Below are 20,513 nucleotides of genomic sequence, written 5' to 3'. Positions count from 1 at the left end.
GACTGTCTCCGTGGCGCAATTGGCTAGCGCGATCGGCTGTTAACCGAAAAGGCGGAGGATCGATCCCTCCCGGGAGTGGTGTGTTGCTTTTTTCTTTGCGCTGATAGCTTTGAATTTTGTTCTGATGGTGGGGACATTGGAGCACGACTGTCTCCGTGGCGCAATTGGGTAGCGCGATCGGCTGTTAACCGAAAGGTTGGAGGTTCGAGCCCACCCGGTGGTGGTGCGGCGCTTTTTCTTCTTTGAGCTGATAGCTCTGAAGAAATGTTCTGACGGTGGTGAGAGTGGAGCACGACTGTCTACGTGGCGAAATTGACTAGCGCGATCGGCTGTTAACCGAAAAGTTGGAGGTTCGTTCCCTCCCGGGAGTGGTGTGCTGCTTTTTTCTTTGCGCTGATAGCTTTGAAGATATGTTCTGATGGTGGGGATATTGGAGCACGACTGTCTCCGTGGCGCTATTGGCTAGCGCAATCGGCTGTTAACCGAAAGGTTGGAGGTTCGAGCCCTCCCGGGAGCAGTGTGTCGCTTTTTTTGCGCTGATAGCTTTGGTGAAATATTTTGACGGTGGTGAGAGAGCAGCACGACTGTCTCCGTGGCGCTATTGGCTAGGGCGATCGGCTGTTAACCGAAAGGTTGGAGGTTGGAGCCCATCCGGTGGTGGTGCGGCGCTTTTTTTCCGTTGGGCTGATAGCTCTGAGGAAATGTTCTGACGGTGGTGAGAGTGGAGCACGACTGTCTCCGTGGCGCAATTGGCTAGCGCGATCGGCTGTTAACCGAAAAGGCGGAGGATCGATCCCTCCCGGGAGTGGTGTGTTGCTTTTTTCTTTGCGCTGATAGCTTTGAAGATATGTTCTGATGGTGGGGACATTGGAGCACGACTGTCTCCGTGGCGCAATTGGGTAGCGCGATCGGCTGTTAACCGAAAGGTGGGAGGTTCGAGCCCACCCGGTGGTGGTGCGGCGCTTTTTCTTCTTTGAGCTGATAGCCCTGAAGAAATATCCTGATGGAGGTGGGAGTGCTGCACTACTGTCTCCGTGGCGCAATTGGCTAGCGCGATCGGCTGTTAACCGAAAGGTTGTAGTTTCGAGCCTTCCCGGGAGTGGTGTGTTGCTCTTTCTTTTGCGCTGATAGCTTTGGAGATATGTTCTGATGGTGGTAAGAGTGGAGCACGACCGTCTCCGTGGCGCAATTGGCTAGCGCGATCGGCTGTTAACCGAAAGGCTGGAGGTTCCAGCCCACCCGGTGGAGGTGCGGCGCTTTTTTTTCTTTGGGCTGATAGCTCTGAAGAAATGTTGTGACGGAGGTAAGAGTGCTGCACTATACTGTCTCCGTGGCGCAATCGCCTAGCGCGATCGGCTGTTAACCGAAAGGTTGGAATTTCAAGCCCTCCCGGGAGTGATGTGTTGCTTTTTTCTTTGCGCTGATAGCTTTGAAGATATGTTCTGATGGTGGTGAGAGCGGAGCACGACTGTCTCCGTGGCGTAATTGGCTAGCACGTTCGGATTTTAACCAAAACATTGGAGGTGTGAGCCCTCCCGGGGCTGGTGTGTTGCTTTTTTCTTTGCGCTGATAGCTTTGAAGATATGTTCTAATGGTGGTGAGAGTGGAGCAGGACTGTCTCCGTGGCGCAATTGGCTAGCGCGATCAGCTGTTAACCAGAAGGTTGGAGGTTCGAGCCCACCCGGTGGTGGTTCGGCGCTTTTTTTTCTTTGGGCTCATAGCTCTGAATATATGTTCTGATGGTGGTGAAAGTGGAAAAGGACTGTCTCCGGGGTGCAATTGGCTAGCACGATCGTCTGTTAACCGAAATGTTGGAAGTTCGAGCCCACCCGGTGGTGGTGCGGCGCTTCTTTTTCTTTGGGCTGATAGCTTTAAAGATATGTTCTCATGGTGGTGAGAGTGGAGCAGGACTGTCTCCGTGGCGCAATTGGCTAGCGCGATCGGTTGTTAACCGAAAGATTCGAGTTTCGAGCCCACCTGTGGACGGTGTGTCGCTGTTTTTTGCTTTGCGCTGATGGCGTTGAAGGTATGTTCTTATGGTGGTGAGAGTGAAGCACGACTGTCTCCGTGGCGCAATTGGCTAGCGCGATCAGCTGTTAACCGAAAGGTTGGAATTTCGAGCCCTCCCGGGAGTGGTGTGTTGCTTTTTTCTTTGCGCTGATAGCTTTGAAGATATGTTCTGATGGTGATGAGAGTGGCGCACGACTGTCTCCGTGGCGCAATTGGCTAGCACGTTCGGCCGTTAACCGAAAGGTTGGAGGTTCGAGCCCACCCGGTGGTGGTGCGGCGTTTCTTTTTCTTTGGGCTGATAGCTCTGAAGAAATGTTCTGACAGTGGTGAGAGCGAAGCAAGACTGCCTCCGTGGCCCAATTGGCTAGCACGATCGGCTGTGAACCGTAAGGTTGGAGGTTCGAGCCCACCCGGTGGAGGTGCGGTGCTTTTTCTTCTTTGAGCTGATAGCTCTGAAGAAATGTTCTGACGGTGGTGAGAGTGGAGCACGACTGTCTCCGTGGCGCAATTGGCTAGCGCGTTCGGCTGTTAACCGATAGGTTGGAGGTTCGAGCCCACCCAGTAGTGGTGCGGCGCTTTTTTTCTTTGGGCTGATAGTCTGAAGAAATGTTCTGCGGTGGTGAGAGTGGTGCACGACTGTCTCCGTGACGCAATTGGCTAGCGCAATGGGCCCTTAACCGAAAGGTTGGAGGTTCGAGCCCACTCGGTGGAGGTGCGGCGCTTTTTTTCCTTTTGGCTGATAGCTCTGAGGAAATGTTCTGATGGTGGTGAGAGTGGAGCACGACTGTCTCCGTGGCGCAATTGGCTAGCGCGATCGGCCGTTAACCGAAAAGTTGGAGGTTCGATCCCTCCCGGGAGTGATGTGTTGCTTTTTTCTTTGCGCTGATAGCTTTGAAAATATGTCCTGATGGTGGGGAGATTGGAGCACGACTGTCTCCGTGGCGCTATTGGCTAGCGCAATCGGCTATTAACCGAAAGGTTGGAATTTCGAGCCCTCCCGAAGTGGTGTGTTGCTTTTTTCTTTGCACTGATAGCTTTGAAGATATGTTCCGATGGTGGTGAGAGTGGCGCACGACTGTCTCCGTGGCGCAATTGGCTAGCGCGTTCGGCCGTTAACCGAAAGGCAGGAGGTTAGAGCCCACCCGGTGGTGGTGTGGCGCTTTTTTTTCTTTGGGCTGATAGCTCTGGAGAAATGTTCTGATGGTGGTGACAGCGGAGCACGACTGTCTTTGTGGCGCCATTGGCTAGCGCGATCGGCTGTTAACCGAGAGGTTGGAGGTTCGAGCCCACCTGGTGGTGGTGCGGCGTTTCTTTTTTTGGGCTGATAGCTCTGAAGAAATGTTCTGACAGTGGTGAGAGTGGAGCACGACTGCTTCCGGGGCCCAATTGGCTAGCGCGATCGGCTGTTAACCGAAAGGTTGGAGGTTCGAGCCCACCCGGTGGTGGTGCGGCGCTTTTTCTTCTTTGAGCTGATAGCTCTGAAGAAATGTTCTGACGGTGGTGACAGTGGAGCACGACTGTCTCCGTGGCGCAATCGGCTAGCGCGTTCGGCTGTTAACCTAAAGGTTGGAGGTTCGAGCCCACCCGGTGGTGGTGCGGCGCTTTTTTTTCTTTGGGCTGATAGTCTGAAGAATTGTTCTGACGGTGGTGAGAGTGGAGCACGACTGTCTCCGTGGCGCAATTGGGTGGCACGATGGGCTGTTAACCGAAAGGTTGGAGGTTCGAGACCACTCGTTGGAGGTGCGGCGCTTTTTTTCCTTTGGGCTGATAGCTCTGAGGAAATGTTCTGACGGTGGTGAGAGTGGAGCACGACTGTCTCCGTGGCGCAATTGGCTAGCGCGATCGGCTGTTAATCGAAACGTTGGAGGTTCGATCCCTCCCGAGAGTGGTGTGTTGCTTTTTTCTTTGCGCTGATAGCTTTGAAGATATGTTCTGATGGTGGTGAGAGCGGAGCACGACTGTCTCCGTGGCGTAATTGGCCAGCACGTTCGGCTGTTAACCAAAACATTGGAGGTGTGAGCCCTCCCGGGACTGGTGTGTTGCTTTTTTCTTTGCGCTGATAGCTTTGAATATATGTTCTGATGGTGGTGAAAGTGGAACAGGACTGTCTCCGGGGTGCAATTGGCTAGCACGATCGGCTGTTAACCGAAATGTTGGAAGTTCGAGCCCACCCGGTGGTGGGGCGGCGCTTCTTTTTCTTTGGGCTGATAGTTTAAAGATATGTTCTCATGGTGGTGAGAGTGGAACAGGACTGTCTCCGTGGCGCAATTGGCTAGCGCGATCGGTTGTTAACCGAAAGATTCGAGTTTCGAGCCCACCTGTGGACGGTGTGTCGCTGTTTTTTGCTTTGCGCTGATGGCGTTGAAGGTATGTTCTTATGGTGGTGAGAGTGAAGCACGACTGTCTCCGTGGCGCAATTGGCTAGCGCGATCAGCTGTTAACCGAAAGGTTTGAATTTCGAGCCCTCCCGGGAGTGGTGTGTTGCTTTTTTCTTTGCGCTGATAGCTTTGAAGATATGTTCTGATGGTGGTGAGAGTGGCGCACGACTGTCTCCGTGGCGCAATTGGCTAGCGCGTTCGGCCGTTAACCTGAAGGCTGGAGGTTCGAGCCCACCCGGTGGTGGTGTGGCGCTTTTTTTTCTTTGGGCTGATAGCTCTGAAGAAACTTTCTGACGGTGGTGAGAGTGGAGCACGACTGTCTCCGTGGCGCCATTGGCTAGCGCGACCGGCTGTTAACCGAGAGGTTGGAGGTTCGAGCCCACCCGGTGGTGGTGCGGCGTTTCTTTTTCTTTGGGCTGATAGCTCTGAAGAAATGTTCTGACAGTGGTGAAAGCGAAGCAAGACTGCCTCCGTGGCCCAATTGGCTAGCACGATCGGCTGTGAACCGTAAGTTTGGAGGTTCGAGCCCACCCGGTGGAGGTGCGGTGCTTTTTCTTCTTTGAGCTGATAGCTCTGAAGAAATGTTCTGACGGTGGTGAGAGTGGAGCACGACTGTCTCCGTGGCGCAATTGGCTAGCGCGTTCGGCTGTTAACCGATAGGTTGGAGGTTCGAGCCCACCCGGTGGTGGTGCGGCGCTTTTTTTCTTTGGGCTGATAGTCTGAAGAAATGTTCTGCGGTGGTGAGAGTGGTGCACGACTGTCTCCGTGACGCAATTGGCTAGCGCAATGGGCCCTTAACCGAAAGGTTGGAGGTTCGAGCCCACTCGGTGGAGGTGCGGCGCTTTTTTTCCTTTTGGCTGATAGCTCTGAGGAAATGTTCTGATGGTGGTGAGAGTGGAGCACGACTGTCTCCGTGGCGGAATTGGCTAGCGTGATCGGCTGTTAACCGAAAAGTTGGAGGTTCGATCCCTCCCGGGAGTGGTGTGTTGCTTTTTTCTTTGCGCTGATAGCTTTGAAAATATGTCCTGATGGTGGGGAGATTGGAGCACGACTGTCTCCGTGGCGCTGTTGGCTAGCGCGTTCGGCCGTTAACCGAAAGGCAGGAGGTTCGAGCCCACCCGGTGGTTGTGTGGCGCTTTTTTTTCTTTGGGCTCATAGCTCTGGAGAAATGTTCTGATGGTGGTGAGAGTGGCGCACGACTGTCTCCTTGGCGCAATTGGCTTGCGCGATGGGCTGTTAACCGAAAGGTTGGAGGTTCGAGCCCACCTGGTGGTGGAGCGGCGCTTTCTTTTTCTTTGGGCTGATAGCTCTGAAGAAATGTTCTGACGGTGGTGAGAGTGGAGCACGACTATCTCCTTGGTGCAATTGGCTAGGGCGATCGGCTGGTAACTGAAAGGTTGGAGGTTCGAGCCCTCCCGGGAGTGGTTTGTTGCTTTTTTTTCTTTGGGCTGAAAGCTTTGAAGATATGTTCTGATGGTGGTGAGAGTGGAGCAGGTCTGTCTCCGTGGCGCAATTTGCTAGCGCGATCAGCTGTTAACCAAAAGGTTGGAGGTTCGAGCCCACCCGGTGGTGGTTCGGCGCTTGTTTTTCTTTGCGCTCATAGCTCTAAGATATGTTCTGATGGTGGTGAGAGTGGAGCAGGACTGTCTCCGGGGCGCAATTGGCTAGCGCGATCGGCTGTTAACCGAAAGGTTGGAGGTTCGAGCCCACCCGGTGGTGGTGCGGCGCTTCTTTTTCTTTGGGCTGATAGCTTTGAAGATATGTTCTCATGGTGGTGAGAGTGGAGCAGGACTGTCTCCGTGGCGCAATTGGCTAGCGCGATGGGTTGTTAACCGAAAGAATGGAGTTTCGAGCCCACCTGTGGACGGTATGTCGCTTTTTTTGCTTTGCGCTGATGGCATTGAAGGTATGTTCTGATGGTGGTGAGAGTGAAGCACGTCTGTATTCGTGGCGCACTTGGCTAGCGCGATCGGCTGTTAACCGAAAGGTTTGAATTTCGAGCCCTCCCGGGAGTGGTGTGTTGATTTTTTCTTTGCGCTGATAGCTCTGAAGAAATGTTCTGACGGTGGTGAGAGCGCAGCACGACTGTCTCCGTGGCGCCATTGGCTAGCGCGACTGGCTGTTAACCGAGAGGTTGGAGGTTCGAGCCCACCCGGTGGTGGTGCGGCGTTTCTTTTTCTTTGGGCTGATAGCTCTGAAGAAATGTTCTGACAGTGGTGAGAGTGGAGCACGACTGCCTCCGTTGCCCAATTGGCTAGCGTGATCGGCTGTTAGCTGAACGGTTGGAGGTTCGAGCCCAGCCGGTGGTGGTGCGGCGCTTTTCCTTCTTTGAGCTAATAGCTCTGAAGAAATGTTCTGACGGTGGTGAGAGTGGAGCACGACTGTCTCCGTGTTGCAATTGGCTAGCGCGTTGGGCTGTTAACCGAAAGGTTGGAAGTTCGAGCCCACCCGGTGGTGGTGCGGCGCTTTTTTTCTTTGGGCTGATAGTCTGAAGAAATGTTCTGCGGTGGTGAGAGTGAAGCACGACTGTCTCCATGGCGCAATTGGCTAGCGCGTTCGGCCGTTAACCGAAAGGCTGGAGGTTCGAGCCCTCCCGGGAGCGGTGTGTCGCTTTTTTCTTCTTGGCGCTGAAAGCTTTGGAGAAATGTTCTGACGGTGGTGAAAGTGGAGCACGACTATCTCCGTTGCGCAATTGGCTAACGCATTCGGCTGTTAACCGAAAGGTTGGAGGATCGGGCCCTCCCGGGAGCAGTGTGTCGCTTTTTTTGCGCTGATAGCTTTGGTGAAATATTTTGACGGTGGTGAGAGAGCAGCACGACTGTCTCCGTGGCGCTATTGGCTAGCGCGATCGGCTGTTAACCGAAAGAATGGAGGTTGGAGCCCACCCGGTGGTGGTGCGGCGCTTTTTTTCCGTTGGGCTGATAGCTCTGAGGAAATGTTCTGACGGTGGTGAGAGTGGAGCACGACTGTCTCCGTGGCGCAATTGGCTAGCGCGATCGGCTGTTAACCGAAAAGGCGGAGGATCGATCCCTCCCGGGAGTGGTGTGTTGCTTTTTTCTTTGCGCTGATAGCTTTGAATTTTGTTCTGATGGTGGGGACATTGGAGCACGACTGTCTCCGTGGCGCAATTGGGTAGCGCGATCGGCTGTTAACCGAAAGGTTGGAGGTTCGAGCCCACCCGGTGGTGGTGCGGCGCTTTTTCTTCTTTGAGCTGATAGCTCTGAAGAAATGTTCTGACGGTGGTGAGAGTGGAGCACGACTGTCTACGTGGCGAAATTGACTAGCGCGATCGGCTGTTAACCGAAAAGTTGGAGGTTCGTTCCCTCCCGGGAGTGGTGTGCTGCTTTTTTCTTTGCGCTGATAGCTTTGAAGATATGTTCTGATGGTGGGGATATTGGAGCACGACTGTCTCCGTGGCGCTATTGGCTAGCGCAATCGGCTGTTAACCGAAAGGTTGGAGGTTCGAGCCCTCCCGGGAGCAGTGTGTCGCTTTTTTTGCGCTGATAGCTTTGGTGAAATATTTTGACGGTGGTGAGAGAGCAGCACGACTGTCTCCGTGGCGCTATTGGCTAGGGCGATCGGCTGTTAACCGAAAGGTTGGAGGTTGGAGCCCATCCGGTGGTGGTGCGGCGCTTTTTTTCCGTTGGGCTGATAGCTCTGAGGAAATGTTCTGACGGTGGTGAGAGTGGAGCACGACTGTCTCCGTGGCGCAATTGGCTAGCGCGATCGGCTGTTAACCGAAAAGGCGGAGGATCGATCCCTCCCGGGAGTGGTGTGTTGCTTTTTTCTTTGCGCTGATAGCTTTGAAGATATGTTCTGATGGTGGGGACATTGGAGCACGACTGTCTCCGTGGCGCAATTGGGTAGCGCGATCGGCTGTTAACCGAAAGGTGGGAGGTTCGAGCCCACCCGGTGGTGGTGCGGCGCTTTTTCTTCTTTGAGCTGATAGCCCTGAAGAAATATCCTGATGGAGGTGGGAGTGCTGCACTACTGTCTCCGTGGCGCAATTGGCTAGCGCGATCGGCTGTTAACCGAAAGGTTGTAGTTTCGAGCCTTCCCGGGAGTGGTGTGTTGCTCTTTCTTTTGCGCTGATAGCTTTGGAGATATGTTCTGATGGTGGTAAGAGTGGAGCACGACCGTCTCCGTGGCGCAATTGGCTAGCGCGATCGGCTGTTAACCGAAAGGCTGGAGGTTCCAGCCCACCCGGTGGAGGTGCGGCGCTTTTTTTTCTTTGGGCTGATAGCTCTGAAGAAATGTTGTGACGGAGGTAAGAGTGCTGCACTATACTGTCTCCGTGGCGCAATCGCCTAGCGCGATCGGCTGTTAACCGAAAGGTTGGAATTTCAAGCCCTCCCGGGAGTGATGTGTTGCTTTTTTCTTTGCGCTGATAGCTTTGAAGATATGTTCTGATGGTGGTGAGAGCGGAGCACGACTGTCTCCGTGGCGTAATTGGCTAGCACGTTCGGATTTTAACCAAAACATTGGAGGTGTGAGCCCTCCCGGGGCTGGTGTGTTGCTTTTTTCTTTGCGCTGATAGCTTTGAAGATATGTTCTAATGGTGGTGAGAGTGGAGCAGGACTGTCTCCGTGGCGCAATTGGCTAGCGCGATCAGCTGTTAACCAAAAGGTTGGAGGTTCGAGCCCACCCGGTGGTGGTTCGGCGCTTTTTTTTCTTTGGGCTCATAGCTCTGAATATATGTTCTGATGGTGGTGAAAGTGGAAAAGGACTGTCTCCGGGGTGCAATTGGCTAGCACGATCGTCTGTTAACCGAAATGTTGGAAGTTCGAGCCCACCCGGTGGTGGTGCGGCGCTTCTTTTTCTTTGGGCTGATAGCTTTAAAGATATGTTCTCATGGTGGTGAGAGTGGAGCAGGACTGTCTCCGTGGCGCAATTGGCTAGCGCGATCGGTTGTTAACCGAAAGATTCGAGTTTCGAGCCCACCTGTGGACGGTGTGTCGCTGTTTTTTGCTTTGCGCTGATGGCGTTGAAGGTATGTTCTTATGGTGGTGAGAGTGAAGCACGACTGTCTCCGTGGCGCAATTGGCTAGCGCGATCAGCTGTTAACCGAAAGGTTGGAATTTCGAGCCCTCCCGGGAGTGGTGTGTTGCTTTTTTCTTTGCGCTGATAGCTTTGAAGATATGTTCTGATGGTGATGAGAGTGGCGCACGACTGTCTCCGTGGCGCAATTGGCTAGCACGTTCGGCCGTTAACCGAAAGGTTGGAGGTTCGAGCCCACCCGGTGGTGGTGCGGCGTTTCTTTTTCTTTGGGCTGATAGCTCTGAAGAAATGTTCTGACAGTGGTGAGAGCGAAGCAAGACTGCCTCCGTGGCCCAATTGGCTAGCACGATCGGCTGTGAACCGTAAGGTTGGAGGTTCGAGCCCACCCGGTGGAGGTGCGGTGCTTTTTCTTCTTTGAGCTGATAGCTCTGAAGAAATGTTCTGACGGTGGTGAGAGTGGAGCACGACTGTCTCCGTGGCGCAATTGGCTAGCGCGTTCGGCTGTTAACCGATAGGTTGGAGGTTCGAGCCCACCCGGTAGTGGTGCGGCGCTTTTTTTCTTTGGGCTGATAGTCTGAAGAAATGTTCTGCGGTGGTGAGAGTGGTGCACGACTGTCTCCGTGACGCAATTGGCTAGCGCAATGGGCCCTTAACCGAAAGGTTGGAGGTTCGAGCCCACTCGGTGGAGGTGCGGCGCTTTTTTTCCTTTTGGCTGATAGCTCTGAGGAAATGTTCTGATGGTGGTGAGAGTGGAGCACGACTGTCTCCGTGGCGCAATTGGCTAGCGCGATCGGCCGTTAACCGAAAAGTTGGAGGTTCGATCCCTCCCGGGAGTGATGTGTTGCTTTTTTCTTTGCGCTGATAGCTTTGAAAATATGTCCTGATGGTGGGGAGATTGGAGCACGACTGTCTCCGTGGCGCTATTGGCTAGCGCAATCGGCTATTAACCGAAAGGTTGGAATTTCGAGCCCTCCCGAAGTGGTGTGTTGCTTTTTTCTTTGCACTGATAGCTTTGAAGATATGTTCCGATGGTGGTGAGAGTGGCGCACGACTGTCTCCGTGGCGCAATTGGCTAGCGCGTTCGGCCGTTAACCGAAAGGCAGGAGGTTAGAGCCCACCCGGTGGTGGTGTGGCGCTTTTTTTTCTTTGGGCTGATAGCTCTGGAGAAATGTTCTGATGGTGGTGACAGCGGAGCACGACTGTCTTTGTGGCGCCATTGGCTAGCGCGATCGGCTGTTAACCGAGAGGTTGGAGGTTCGAGCCCACCTGGTGGTGGTGCGGCGTTTCTTTTTTTGGGCTGATAGCTCTGAAGAAATGTTCTGACAGTGGTGAGAGTGGAGCACGACTGCTTCCGGGGCCCAATTGGCTAGCGCGATCGGCTGTTAACCGAAAGGTTGGAGGTTCGAGCCCACCCGGTGGTGGTGCGGCGCTTTTTCTTCTTTGAGCTGATAGCTCTGAAGAAATGTTCTGACGGTGGTGACAGTGGAGCACGACTGTCTCCGTGGCGCAATCGGCTAGCGCGTTCGGCTGTTAACCTAAAGGTTGGAGGTTCGAGCCCACCCGGTGGTGGTGCGGCGCTTTTTTTTCTTTGGGCTGATAGTCTGAAGAATTGTTCTGACGGTGGTGAGAGTGGAGCACGACTGTCTCCGTGGCGCAATTGGGTGGCACGATGGGCTGTTAACCGAAAGGTTGGAGGTTCGAGACCACTCGTTGGAGGTGCGGCGCTTTTTTTCCTTTGGGCTGATAGCTCTGAGGAAATGTTCTGACGGTGGTGAGAGTGGAGCACGACTGTCTCCGTGGCGCAATTGGCTAGCGCGATCGGCTGTTAATCGAAACGTTGGAGGTTCGATCCCTCCCGAGAGTGGTGTGTTGCTTTTTTCTTTGCGCTGATAGCTTTGAAGATATGTTCTGATGGTGGTGAGAGCGGAGCACGACTGTCTCCGTGGCGTAATTGGCCAGCACGTTCGGCTGTTAACCAAAACATTGGAGGTGTGAGCCCTCCCGGGACTGGTGTGTTGCTTTTTTCTTTGCGCTGATAGCTTTGAATATATGTTCTGATGGTGGTGAAAGTGGAACAGGACTGTCTCCGGGGTGCAATTGGCTAGCACGATCGGCTGTTAACCGAAATGTTGGAAGTTCGAGCCCACCCGGTGGTGGGGCGGCGCTTCTTTTTCTTTGGGCTGATAGTTTAAAGATATGTTCTCATGGTGGTGAGAGTGGAACAGGACTGTCTCCGTGGCGCAATTGGCTAGCGCGATCGGTTGTTAACCGAAAGATTCGAGTTTCGAGCCCACCTGTGGACGGTGTGTCGCTGTTTTTTGCTTTGTGCTGATGGCGTTGAAGGTATGTTCTTATGGTGGTGAGAGTGAAGCACGACTGTCTCCGTGGCGCAATTGGCTAGCGCGATCAGCTGTTAACCGAAAGGTTTGAATTTCGAGCCCTCCCGGGAGTGGTGTGTTGCTTTTTTCTTTGCGCTGATAGCTTTGAAGATATGTTCTGATGGTGGTGAGAGTGGCGCACGACTGTCTCCGTGGCGCAATTGGCTAGCGCGTTCGGCCGTTAACCTGAAGGCTGGAGGTTCGAGCCCACCCGGTGGTGGTGTGGCGCTTTTTTTTCTTTGGGCTGATAGCTCTGAAGAAACTTTCTGACGGTGGTGAGAGTGGAGCACGACTGTCTCCGTGGCGCCATTGGCTAGCGCGACCGGCTGTTAACCGAGAGGTTGGAGGTTCGAGCCCACCCGGTGGTGGTGCGGCGTTTCTTTTTCTTTGGGCTGATAGCTCTGAAGAAATGTTCTGACAGTGGTGAAAGCGAAGCAAGACTGCCTCCGTGGCCCAATTGGCTAGCACGATCGGCTGTGAACCGTAAGTTTGGAGGTTCGAGCCCACCCGGTGGAGGTGCGGTGCTTTTTCTTCTTTGAGCTGATAGCTCTGAAGAAATGTTCTGATGGTGGTGAGAGTGGAGCACGACTGTCTCCGTGGCGCAATTGGCTAGCGCGTTCGGCTGTTAACCGATAGGTTGGAGGTTCGAGCCCACCCGGTGGTGGTGCGGCGCTTTTTTTCTTTGGGCTGATAGTCTGAAGAAATGTTCTGCGGTGGTGAGAGTGGTGCACGACTGTCTCCGTGACGCAATTGGCTAGCGCAATGGGCCCTTAACCGAAAGGTTGGAGGTTCGAGCCCACTCGGTGGAGGTGCGGCGCTTTTTTTCCTTTTGGCTGATAGCTCTGAGGAAATGTTCTGATGGTGGTGAGAGTGGAGCACGACTGTCTCCGTGGCGGAATTGTCTAGCGTGATCGGCTGTTAACCGAAAAGTTGGAGGTTCGATCCCTCCCGGGAGTGGTGTGTTGCTTTTTTCTTTGCGCTGATAGCTTTGAAAATATGTCCTGATGGTGGGGAGATTGGAGCACGACTGTCTCCGTGGCGCTGTTGGCTAGCGCGTTCGGCCGTTAACCGAAAGGCAGGAGGTTCGAGCCCACCCGGTGGTTGTGTGGCGCTTTTTTTTCTTTGGGCTCATAGCTCTGGAGAAATGTTCTGATGGTGGTGAGAGCGGAGCACGACTGTCTTTGTGGCGCCATTGGCTAGCGCGATCGGCTGTTAACCGAGAGGTTGGAGGTTCGAGCCAACCTGGTGGTGGTGCGGCGTTTCTTTTTTTCTTTGGGCTGATAGCTCTGAAGAAATATCCTGACGGAGGTGGGAGTGCTGCGCTACTGTCTCCGTGGCGCAATTGGCTAGTGCGATCGGCTGTTAACCGAAAGGTTGTAGTTTCGAGCCTTCCAGGGAGTGGTGTGTTGCTCTTTTCTTCGCGCTGATAGCTTTGGAGATATGTTCTGATGGTGGTGAGAGTGGAGCAGGTCTGTCTCCGTGGCGCAATTTGCTAGCGCGATCAGCTGTTAACCAAAAGGTTGGAGGTTCGAGCCCACCCGGTGGTGGTTCGGCGCTTGTTTTTCTTTGCGCTCATAGCTCTAAGATATGTTCTGATGGTGGTGAGAGTGGAGCAGGACTGTCTCCGGGGCGCAATTGGCTAGCGCGATCGGCTGTTAACCGAAAGGTTGGAGGTTCGAGCCCACCCGGTGGTGGTGCGGCGCTTCTTTTTCTTTGGGCTGATAGCTTTGAAGATATGTTCTCATGGTGGTGAGAGTGGAGCAGGACTGTCTCCGTGGCGCAATTGGCTAGCGCGATGGGTTGTTAACCGAAAGAATGGAGTTTCGAGCCCACCTGTGGACGGTATGTCGCTTTTTTTGCTTTGCGCTGATGGCATTGAAGGTATGTTCTGATGGTGGTGAGAGTGAAGCACGTCTGTATTCGTGGCGCACTTGGCTAGCGCGATCGGCTGTTAACCGAAAGGTTTGAATTTCGAGCCCTCCCGGGAGTGGTGTGTTGATTTTTTCTTTGCGCTGATAGCTCTGAAGAAATGTTCTGACGGTGGTGAGAGCGCAGCACGACTGTCTCCGTGGCGCCATTGGCTAGCGCGACTGGCTGTTAACCGAGAGGTTGGAGGTTCGAGCCCACCCGGTGGTGGTGCGGCGTTTCTTTTTCTTTGGGCTGATAGCTCTGAAGAAATGTTCTGACAGTGGTGAGAGTGGAGCACGACTGCCTCCGTTGCCCAATTGGCTAGCGTGATCGGCTGTTAGCTGAACGGTTGGAGGTTCGAGCCCAGCCGGTGGTGGTGCGGCGCTTTTCCTTCTTTGAGCTAATAGCTCTGAAGAAATGTTCTGACGGTGGTGAGAGTGGAGCACGACTGTCTCCGTGTTGCAATTGGCTAGCGCGTTGGGCTGTTAACCGAAAGGTTGGAAGTTCGAGCCCACCCGGTGGTGGTGCGGCGCTTTTTTTCTTTGGGCTGATAGTCTGAAGAAATGTTCTGCGGTGGTGAGAGTGAAGCACGACTGTCTCCATGGCGCAATTGGCTAGCGCGTTCGGCCGTTAACCGAAAGGCTGGAGGTTCGAGCCCTCCCGGGAGCGGTGTGTCGCTTTTTTCTTCTTGGCGCTGAAAGCTTTGGAGAAATGTTCTGACGGTGGTGAAAGTGGAGCACGACTATCTCCGTTGCGCAATTGGCTAACGCATTCGGCTGTTAACCGAAAGGTTGGAGGATCGGGCCCTCCCGGGAGCAGTGTGTCGCTTTTTTTGCGCTGATAGCTTTGGTGAAATATTTTGACGGTGGTGAGAGAGCAGCACGACTGTCTCCGTGGCGCTATTGGCTAGCGCGATCGGCTGTTAACCGAAAGAATGGAGGTTGGAGCCCACCCGGTGGTGGTGCGGCGCTTTTTTTCCGTTGGGCTGATAGCTCTGAGGAAATGTTCTGACGGTGGTGAGAGTGGAGCACGACTGTCTCCGTGGCGCAATTGGCTAGCGCGATCGGCTGTTAACCGAAAAGGCGGAGGATCGATCCCTCCCGGGAGTGGTGTGTTGCTTTTTTCTTTGCGCTGATAGCTTTGAATTTTGTTCTGATGGTGGGGACATTGGAGCACGACTGTCTCCGTGGCGCAATTGGGTAGCGCGATCGGCTGTTAACCGAAAGGTTGGAGGTTCGAGCCCACCCGGTGGTGGTGCGGCGCTTTTTCTTCTTTGAGCTGATAGCTCTGAAGAAATGTTCTGACGGTGGTGAGAGTGGAGCACGACTGTCTACGTGGCGAAATTGACTAGCGCGATCGGCTGTTAACCGAAAAGTTGGAGGTTCGTTCCCTCCCGGGAGTGGTGTGCTGCTTTTTTCTTTGCGCTGATAGCTTTGAAGATATGTTCTGATGGTGGGGATATTGGAGCACGACTGTCTCCGTGGCGCTATTGGCTAGCGCAATCGGCTGTTAACCGAAAGGTTGGAGGTTCGAGCCCTCCCGGGAGCAGTGTGTCGCTTTTTTTGCGCTGATAGCTTTGGTGAAATATTTTGACGGTGGTGAGAGAGCAGCACGACTGTCTCCGTGGCGCTATTGGCTAGGGCGATCGGCTGTTAACCGAAAGGTTGGAGGTTGGAGCCCATCCGGTGGTGGTGCGGCGCTTTTTTTCCGTTGGGCTGATAGCTCTGAGGAAATGTTCTGACGGTGGTGAGAGTGGAGCACGACTGTCTCCGTGGCGCAATTGGCTAGCGCGATCGGCTGTTAACCGAAAAGGCGGAGGATCGATCCCTCCCGGGAGTGGTGTGTTGCTTTTTTCTTTGCGCTGATAGCTTTGAAGATATGTTCTGATGGTGGGGACATTGGAGCACGACTGTCTCCGTGGCGCAATTGGGTAGCGCGATCGGCTGTTAACCGAAAGGTGGGAGGTTCGAGCCCACCCGGTGGTGGTGCGGCGCTTTTTCTTCTTTGAGCTGATAGCCCTGAAGAAATATCCTGATGGAGGTGGGAGTGCTGCACTACTGTCTCCGTGGCGCAATTGGCTAGCGCGATCGGCTGTTAACCGAAAGGTTGTAGTTTCGAGCCTTCCCGGGAGTGGTGTGTTGCTCTTTCTTTTGCGCTGATAGCTTTGGAGATATGTTCTGATGGTGGTAAGAGTGGAGCACGACCGTCTCCGTGGCGCAATTGGCTAGCGCGATCGGCTGTTAACCGAAATGTTGGAAGTTCGAGCCCACCCGGTGGTGGTGCGGCGCTTCTTTTTCTTTGGGCTGATAGCTTTAAAGATATGTTCTCATGGTGGTGAGAGTGGAGCAGGACTGTCTCCGTGGCGCAATTGGCTAGCGCGATCGGTTGTTAACCGAAAGATTCGAGTTTCGAGCCCACCTGTGGACGGTGTGTCGCTGTTTTTTGCTTTGCGCTGATGGCGTTGAAGGTATGTTCTTATGGTGGTGAGAGTGAAGCACGACTGTCTCCGTGGCGCAATTGGCTAGCGCGATCAGCTGTTAACCGAAAGGTTGGAATTTCGAGCCCTCCCGGGAGTGGTGTGTTGCTTTTTTCTTTGCGCTGATAGCTTTGAAGATATGTTCTGATGGTGATGAGAGTGGCGCACGACTGTCTCCGTGGCGCAATTGGCTAGCACGTTCGGCCGTTAACCGAAAGGTTGGAGGTTCGAGCCCACCCGGTGGTGGTGCGGCGTTTCTTTTTCTTTGGGCTGATAGCTCTGAAGAAATGTTCTGACAGTGGTGAGAGCGAAGCAAGACTGCCTCCGTGGCCCAATTGGCTAGCACGATCGGCTGTGAACCGTAAGGTTGGAGGTTCGAGCCCACCCGGTGGAGGTGCGGTGCTTTTTCTTCTTTGAGCTGATAGCTCTGAAGAAATGTTCTGACGGTGGTGAGAGTGGAGCACGACTGTCTCCGTGGCGCAATTGGCTAGCGCGTTCGGCTGTTAACCGATAGGTTGGAGGTTCGAGCCCACCCGGTAGTGGTGCGGCGCTTTTTTTCTTTGGGCTGATAGTCTGAAGAAATGTTCTGCGGTGGTGAGAGTGGTGCACGACTGTCTCCGTGACGCAATTGGCTAGCGCAATGGGCCCTTAACCGAAAGGTTGGAGGTTCGAGCCCACTCGGTGGAGGTGCGGCGCTTTTTTTCCTTTTGGCTGATAGCTCTGAGGAAATGTTCTGATGGTGGTGAGAGTGGAGCACGACTGTCTCCGTGGCGCAATTGGCTAGCGCGATCGGCCGTTAACCGAAAAGTTGGAGGTTCGATCCCTCCCGGGAGTGATGTGTTGCTTTTTTCTTTGCGCTGATAGCTTTGAAAATATGTCCTGATGGTGGGGAGATTGGAGCACGACTGTCTCCGTGGCGCTATTGGCTAGCGCAATCGGCTATTAACCGAAAGGTTGGAATTTCGAGCCCTCCCGAAGTGGTGTGTTGCTTTTTTCTTTGCACTGATAGCTTTGAAGATATGTTCCGATGGTGGTGAGAGTGGCGCACGACTGTCTCCGTGGCGCAATTGGCTAGCGCGTTCGGCCGTTAACCGAAAGGCAGGAGGTTAGAGCCCACCCGGTGGTGGTGTGGCGCTTTTTTTTCTTTGGGCTGATAGCTCTGGAGAAATGTTCTGATGGTGGTGACAGCGGAGCACGACTGTCTTTGTGGCGCCATTGGCTAGCGCGATCGGCTGTTAACCGAGAGGTTGGAGGTTCGAGCCCACCTGGTGGTGGTGCGGCGTTTCTTTTTTTGGGCTGATAGCTCTGAAGAAATGTTCTGACAGTGGTGAGAGTGGAGCACGACTGCTTCCGGGGCCCAATTGGCTAGCGCGATCGGCTGTTAACCGAAAGGTTGGAGGTTCGAGCCCACCCGGTGGTGGTGCGGCGCTTTTTCTTCTTTGAGCTGATAGCTCTGAAGAAATGTTCTGACGGTGGTGACAGTGGAGCACGACTGTCTCCGTGGCGCAATCGGCTAGCGCGTTCGGCTGTTAACCTAAAGGTTGGAGGTTCGAGCCCACCCGGTGGTGGTGCGGCGCTTTTTTTTCTTTGGGCTGATAGTCTGAAGAATTGTTCTGACGGTGGTGAGAGTGGAGCACGACTGTCTCCGTGGCGCAATTGGGTGGCACGATGGGCTGTTAACCGAAAGGTTGGAGGTTCGAGACCACTCGTTGGAGGTGCGGCGCTTTTTTTCCTTTGGGCTGATAGCTCTGAGGAAATGTTCTGACGGTGGTGAGAGTGGAGCACGACTGTCTCCGTGGCGCAATTGGCTAGCGCGATCGGCTGTTAATCGAAACGTTGGAGGTTCGATCCCTCCCGAGAGTGGTGTGTTGCTTTTTTCTTTGCGCTGATAGCTTTGAAGATATGTTCTGATGGTGGTGAGAGCGGAGCACGACTGTCTCCGTGGCGTAATTGGCCAGCACGTTCGGCTGTTAACCAAAACATTGGAGGTGTGAGCCCTCCCGGGACTGGTGTGTTGCTTTTTTCTTTGCGCTGATAGCTTTGAATATATGTTCTGATGGTGGTGAAAGTGGAACAGGACTGTCTCCGGGGTGCAATTGGCTAGCACGATCGGCTGTTAACCGAAATGTTGGAAGTTCGAGCCCACCCGGTGGTGGGGCGGCGCTTCTTTTTCTTTGGGCTGATAGTTTAAAGATATGTTCTCATGGTGGTGAGAGTGGAACAGGACTGTCTCCGTGGCGCAATTGGCTAGCGCGATCGGTTGTTAACCGAAAGATTCGAGTTTCGAGCCCACCTGTGGACGGTGTGTCGCTGTTTTTTGCTTTGCGCTGATGGCGTTGAAGGTATGTTCTTATGGTGGTGAGAGTGAAGCACGACTGTCTCCGTGGCGCAATTGGCTAGCGCGATCAGCTGTTAACCGAAAGGTTTGAATTTCGAGCCCTCCCGGGAGTGGTGTGTTGCTTTTTTCTTTGCGCTGATAGCTTTGAAGATATGTTCTGATGGTGGTGAGAGTGGCGCACGACTGTCTCCGTGGCGCAATTGGCTAGCGCGTTCGGCCGTTAACCTGAAGGCTGGAGGTTCGAGCCCACCCGGTGGTGGTGTGGCGCTTTTTTTTTTTGGGCTGATAGCTCTGAAGAAACTTTCTGACGGTGGTGAGAGTGGAGCACGACTGTCTCCGTGGCGCCATTGGCTAGCGCGACCGGCTGTTAACCGAGAGGTTGGAGGTTCGAGCCCACCCGGTGGTGGTGCGGCGTTTCTTTTTCTTTGGGCTGATAGCTCTGAAGAAATGTTCTGACAGTGGTGAAAGCGAAGCAAGACTGCCTCCGTGGCCCAATTGGCTAGCACGATCGGCTGTGAACCGTAAGTTTGGAGGTTCGAGCCCACCCGGTGGAGGTGCGGTGCTTTTTCTTCTTTGAGCTGATAGCTCTGAAGAAATGTTCTGACGGTGGTGAGAGTGGAGCACGACTGTCTCCGTGGCGCAATTGGCTAGCGCGTTCGGCTGTTAACCGATAGGTTGGAGGTTCGAGCCCACCCGGTGGTGGTGCGGCGCTTTTTTTCTTTGGGCTGATAGTCTGAAGAAATGTTCTGCGGTGGTGAGAGTGGTGCACGACTGTCTCCGTGACGCAATTGGCTAGCGCAATGGGCCCTTAACCGAAAGGTTGGAGGTTCGAGCCCACTCGGTGGAGGTGCGGCGCTTTTTTTCCTTTTGGCTGATAGCTCTGAGGAAATGTTCTGATGGTGGTGAGAGTGGAGCACGACTGTCTCCGTGGCGGAATTGGCTAGCGTGATCGGCTGTTAACCGAAAAGTTGGAGGTTCGATCCCTCCCGGGAGTGGTGTGTTGCTTTTTTCTTTGCGCTGATAGCTTTGAAAATATGTCCTGATGGTGGGGAGATTGGAGCACGACTGTCTCCGTGGCGCTGTTGGCTAGCGCGTTCGGCCGTTAACCGAAAGGCAGGAGGTTCGAGCCCACCCGGTGGTTGTGTGGCGCTTTTTTTTCTTTGGGCTCATAGCTCTGGAGAAATGTTCTGATGGTGGTGAGAGCGGAGCACGACTGTCTTTGTGGCGCCATTGGCTAGCGCGATCGGCTGTTAACCGAGAGGTTGGAGGTTCGAGCCAACCTGGTGGTGGTGCGGCGTTTCTTTTTTTCTTTGGGCTGATAGCTCTGAAGAAATATCCTGACGGAGGTGGGAGTGCTGCGCTACTGTCTCCGTGGCGCAATTGGCTAGTGCGATCGGCTGTTAACCGAAAGGTTGTAGTTTCGAGCCTTCCAGGGAGTGGTGTGTTGCTCTTTTCTTCGCGCTGATAGCTTTGGAGATATGTTCTGATGGTGGTGAGAGTGGAGCAGGACTGTCTCCGTGGCGCAATTGGCTAGCGCGATCGGCTGTTAACGTCACCCCCGGAAGCTTTTCAGGCCTGCGCGTCACGTGACGTGACGTCGACGACGTCACATCGCGCCGGCCGGCCGGCCGCCCTTCACTGGGTGGCTGCGCCAGCCGCGAGCGCTTGCCGCGAGCGCCCTTCACGCCTACCGACTCGGGCGAGGTGCCTTGACACCATGTCCGCACGATTTATCAAGGTATCGATTAATTGTATGGTTTAACGCGCCGACGCAACGCAGGCGATGAAGCGAGCCGTAGGGGAGGGCTCAGGATCAAGTTTGACTACCTGGGAATCTTTATTGTGTGCCGAAATCTCGTACACACAGGCGTTTTTGTTTTCGCCTCCATTAGAAATGCGGCCGCCGCAGCCGGGTATCGAAACCGCGCCCTAGTGCTCAGCAGCGCTACGCCTTACCCACTGAGCCACCGCGGTTGGGGCACTTATCAAGGTATCAAGAAATAATGAATATCGTGAATGGAATAATG

The sequence above is a fragment of the Rhipicephalus microplus genome, unplaced genomic scaffold (assembly GCF_043290135.1).
Source record: "Rhipicephalus microplus isolate Deutch F79 unplaced genomic scaffold, USDA_Rmic scaffold_40, whole genome shotgun sequence".
NCBI classification, from domain to species: Eukaryota; Metazoa; Arthropoda; class Arachnida; order Ixodida; family Ixodidae; genus Rhipicephalus; species Rhipicephalus microplus.
This window is presented reverse-complemented; position numbering follows the sequence as displayed.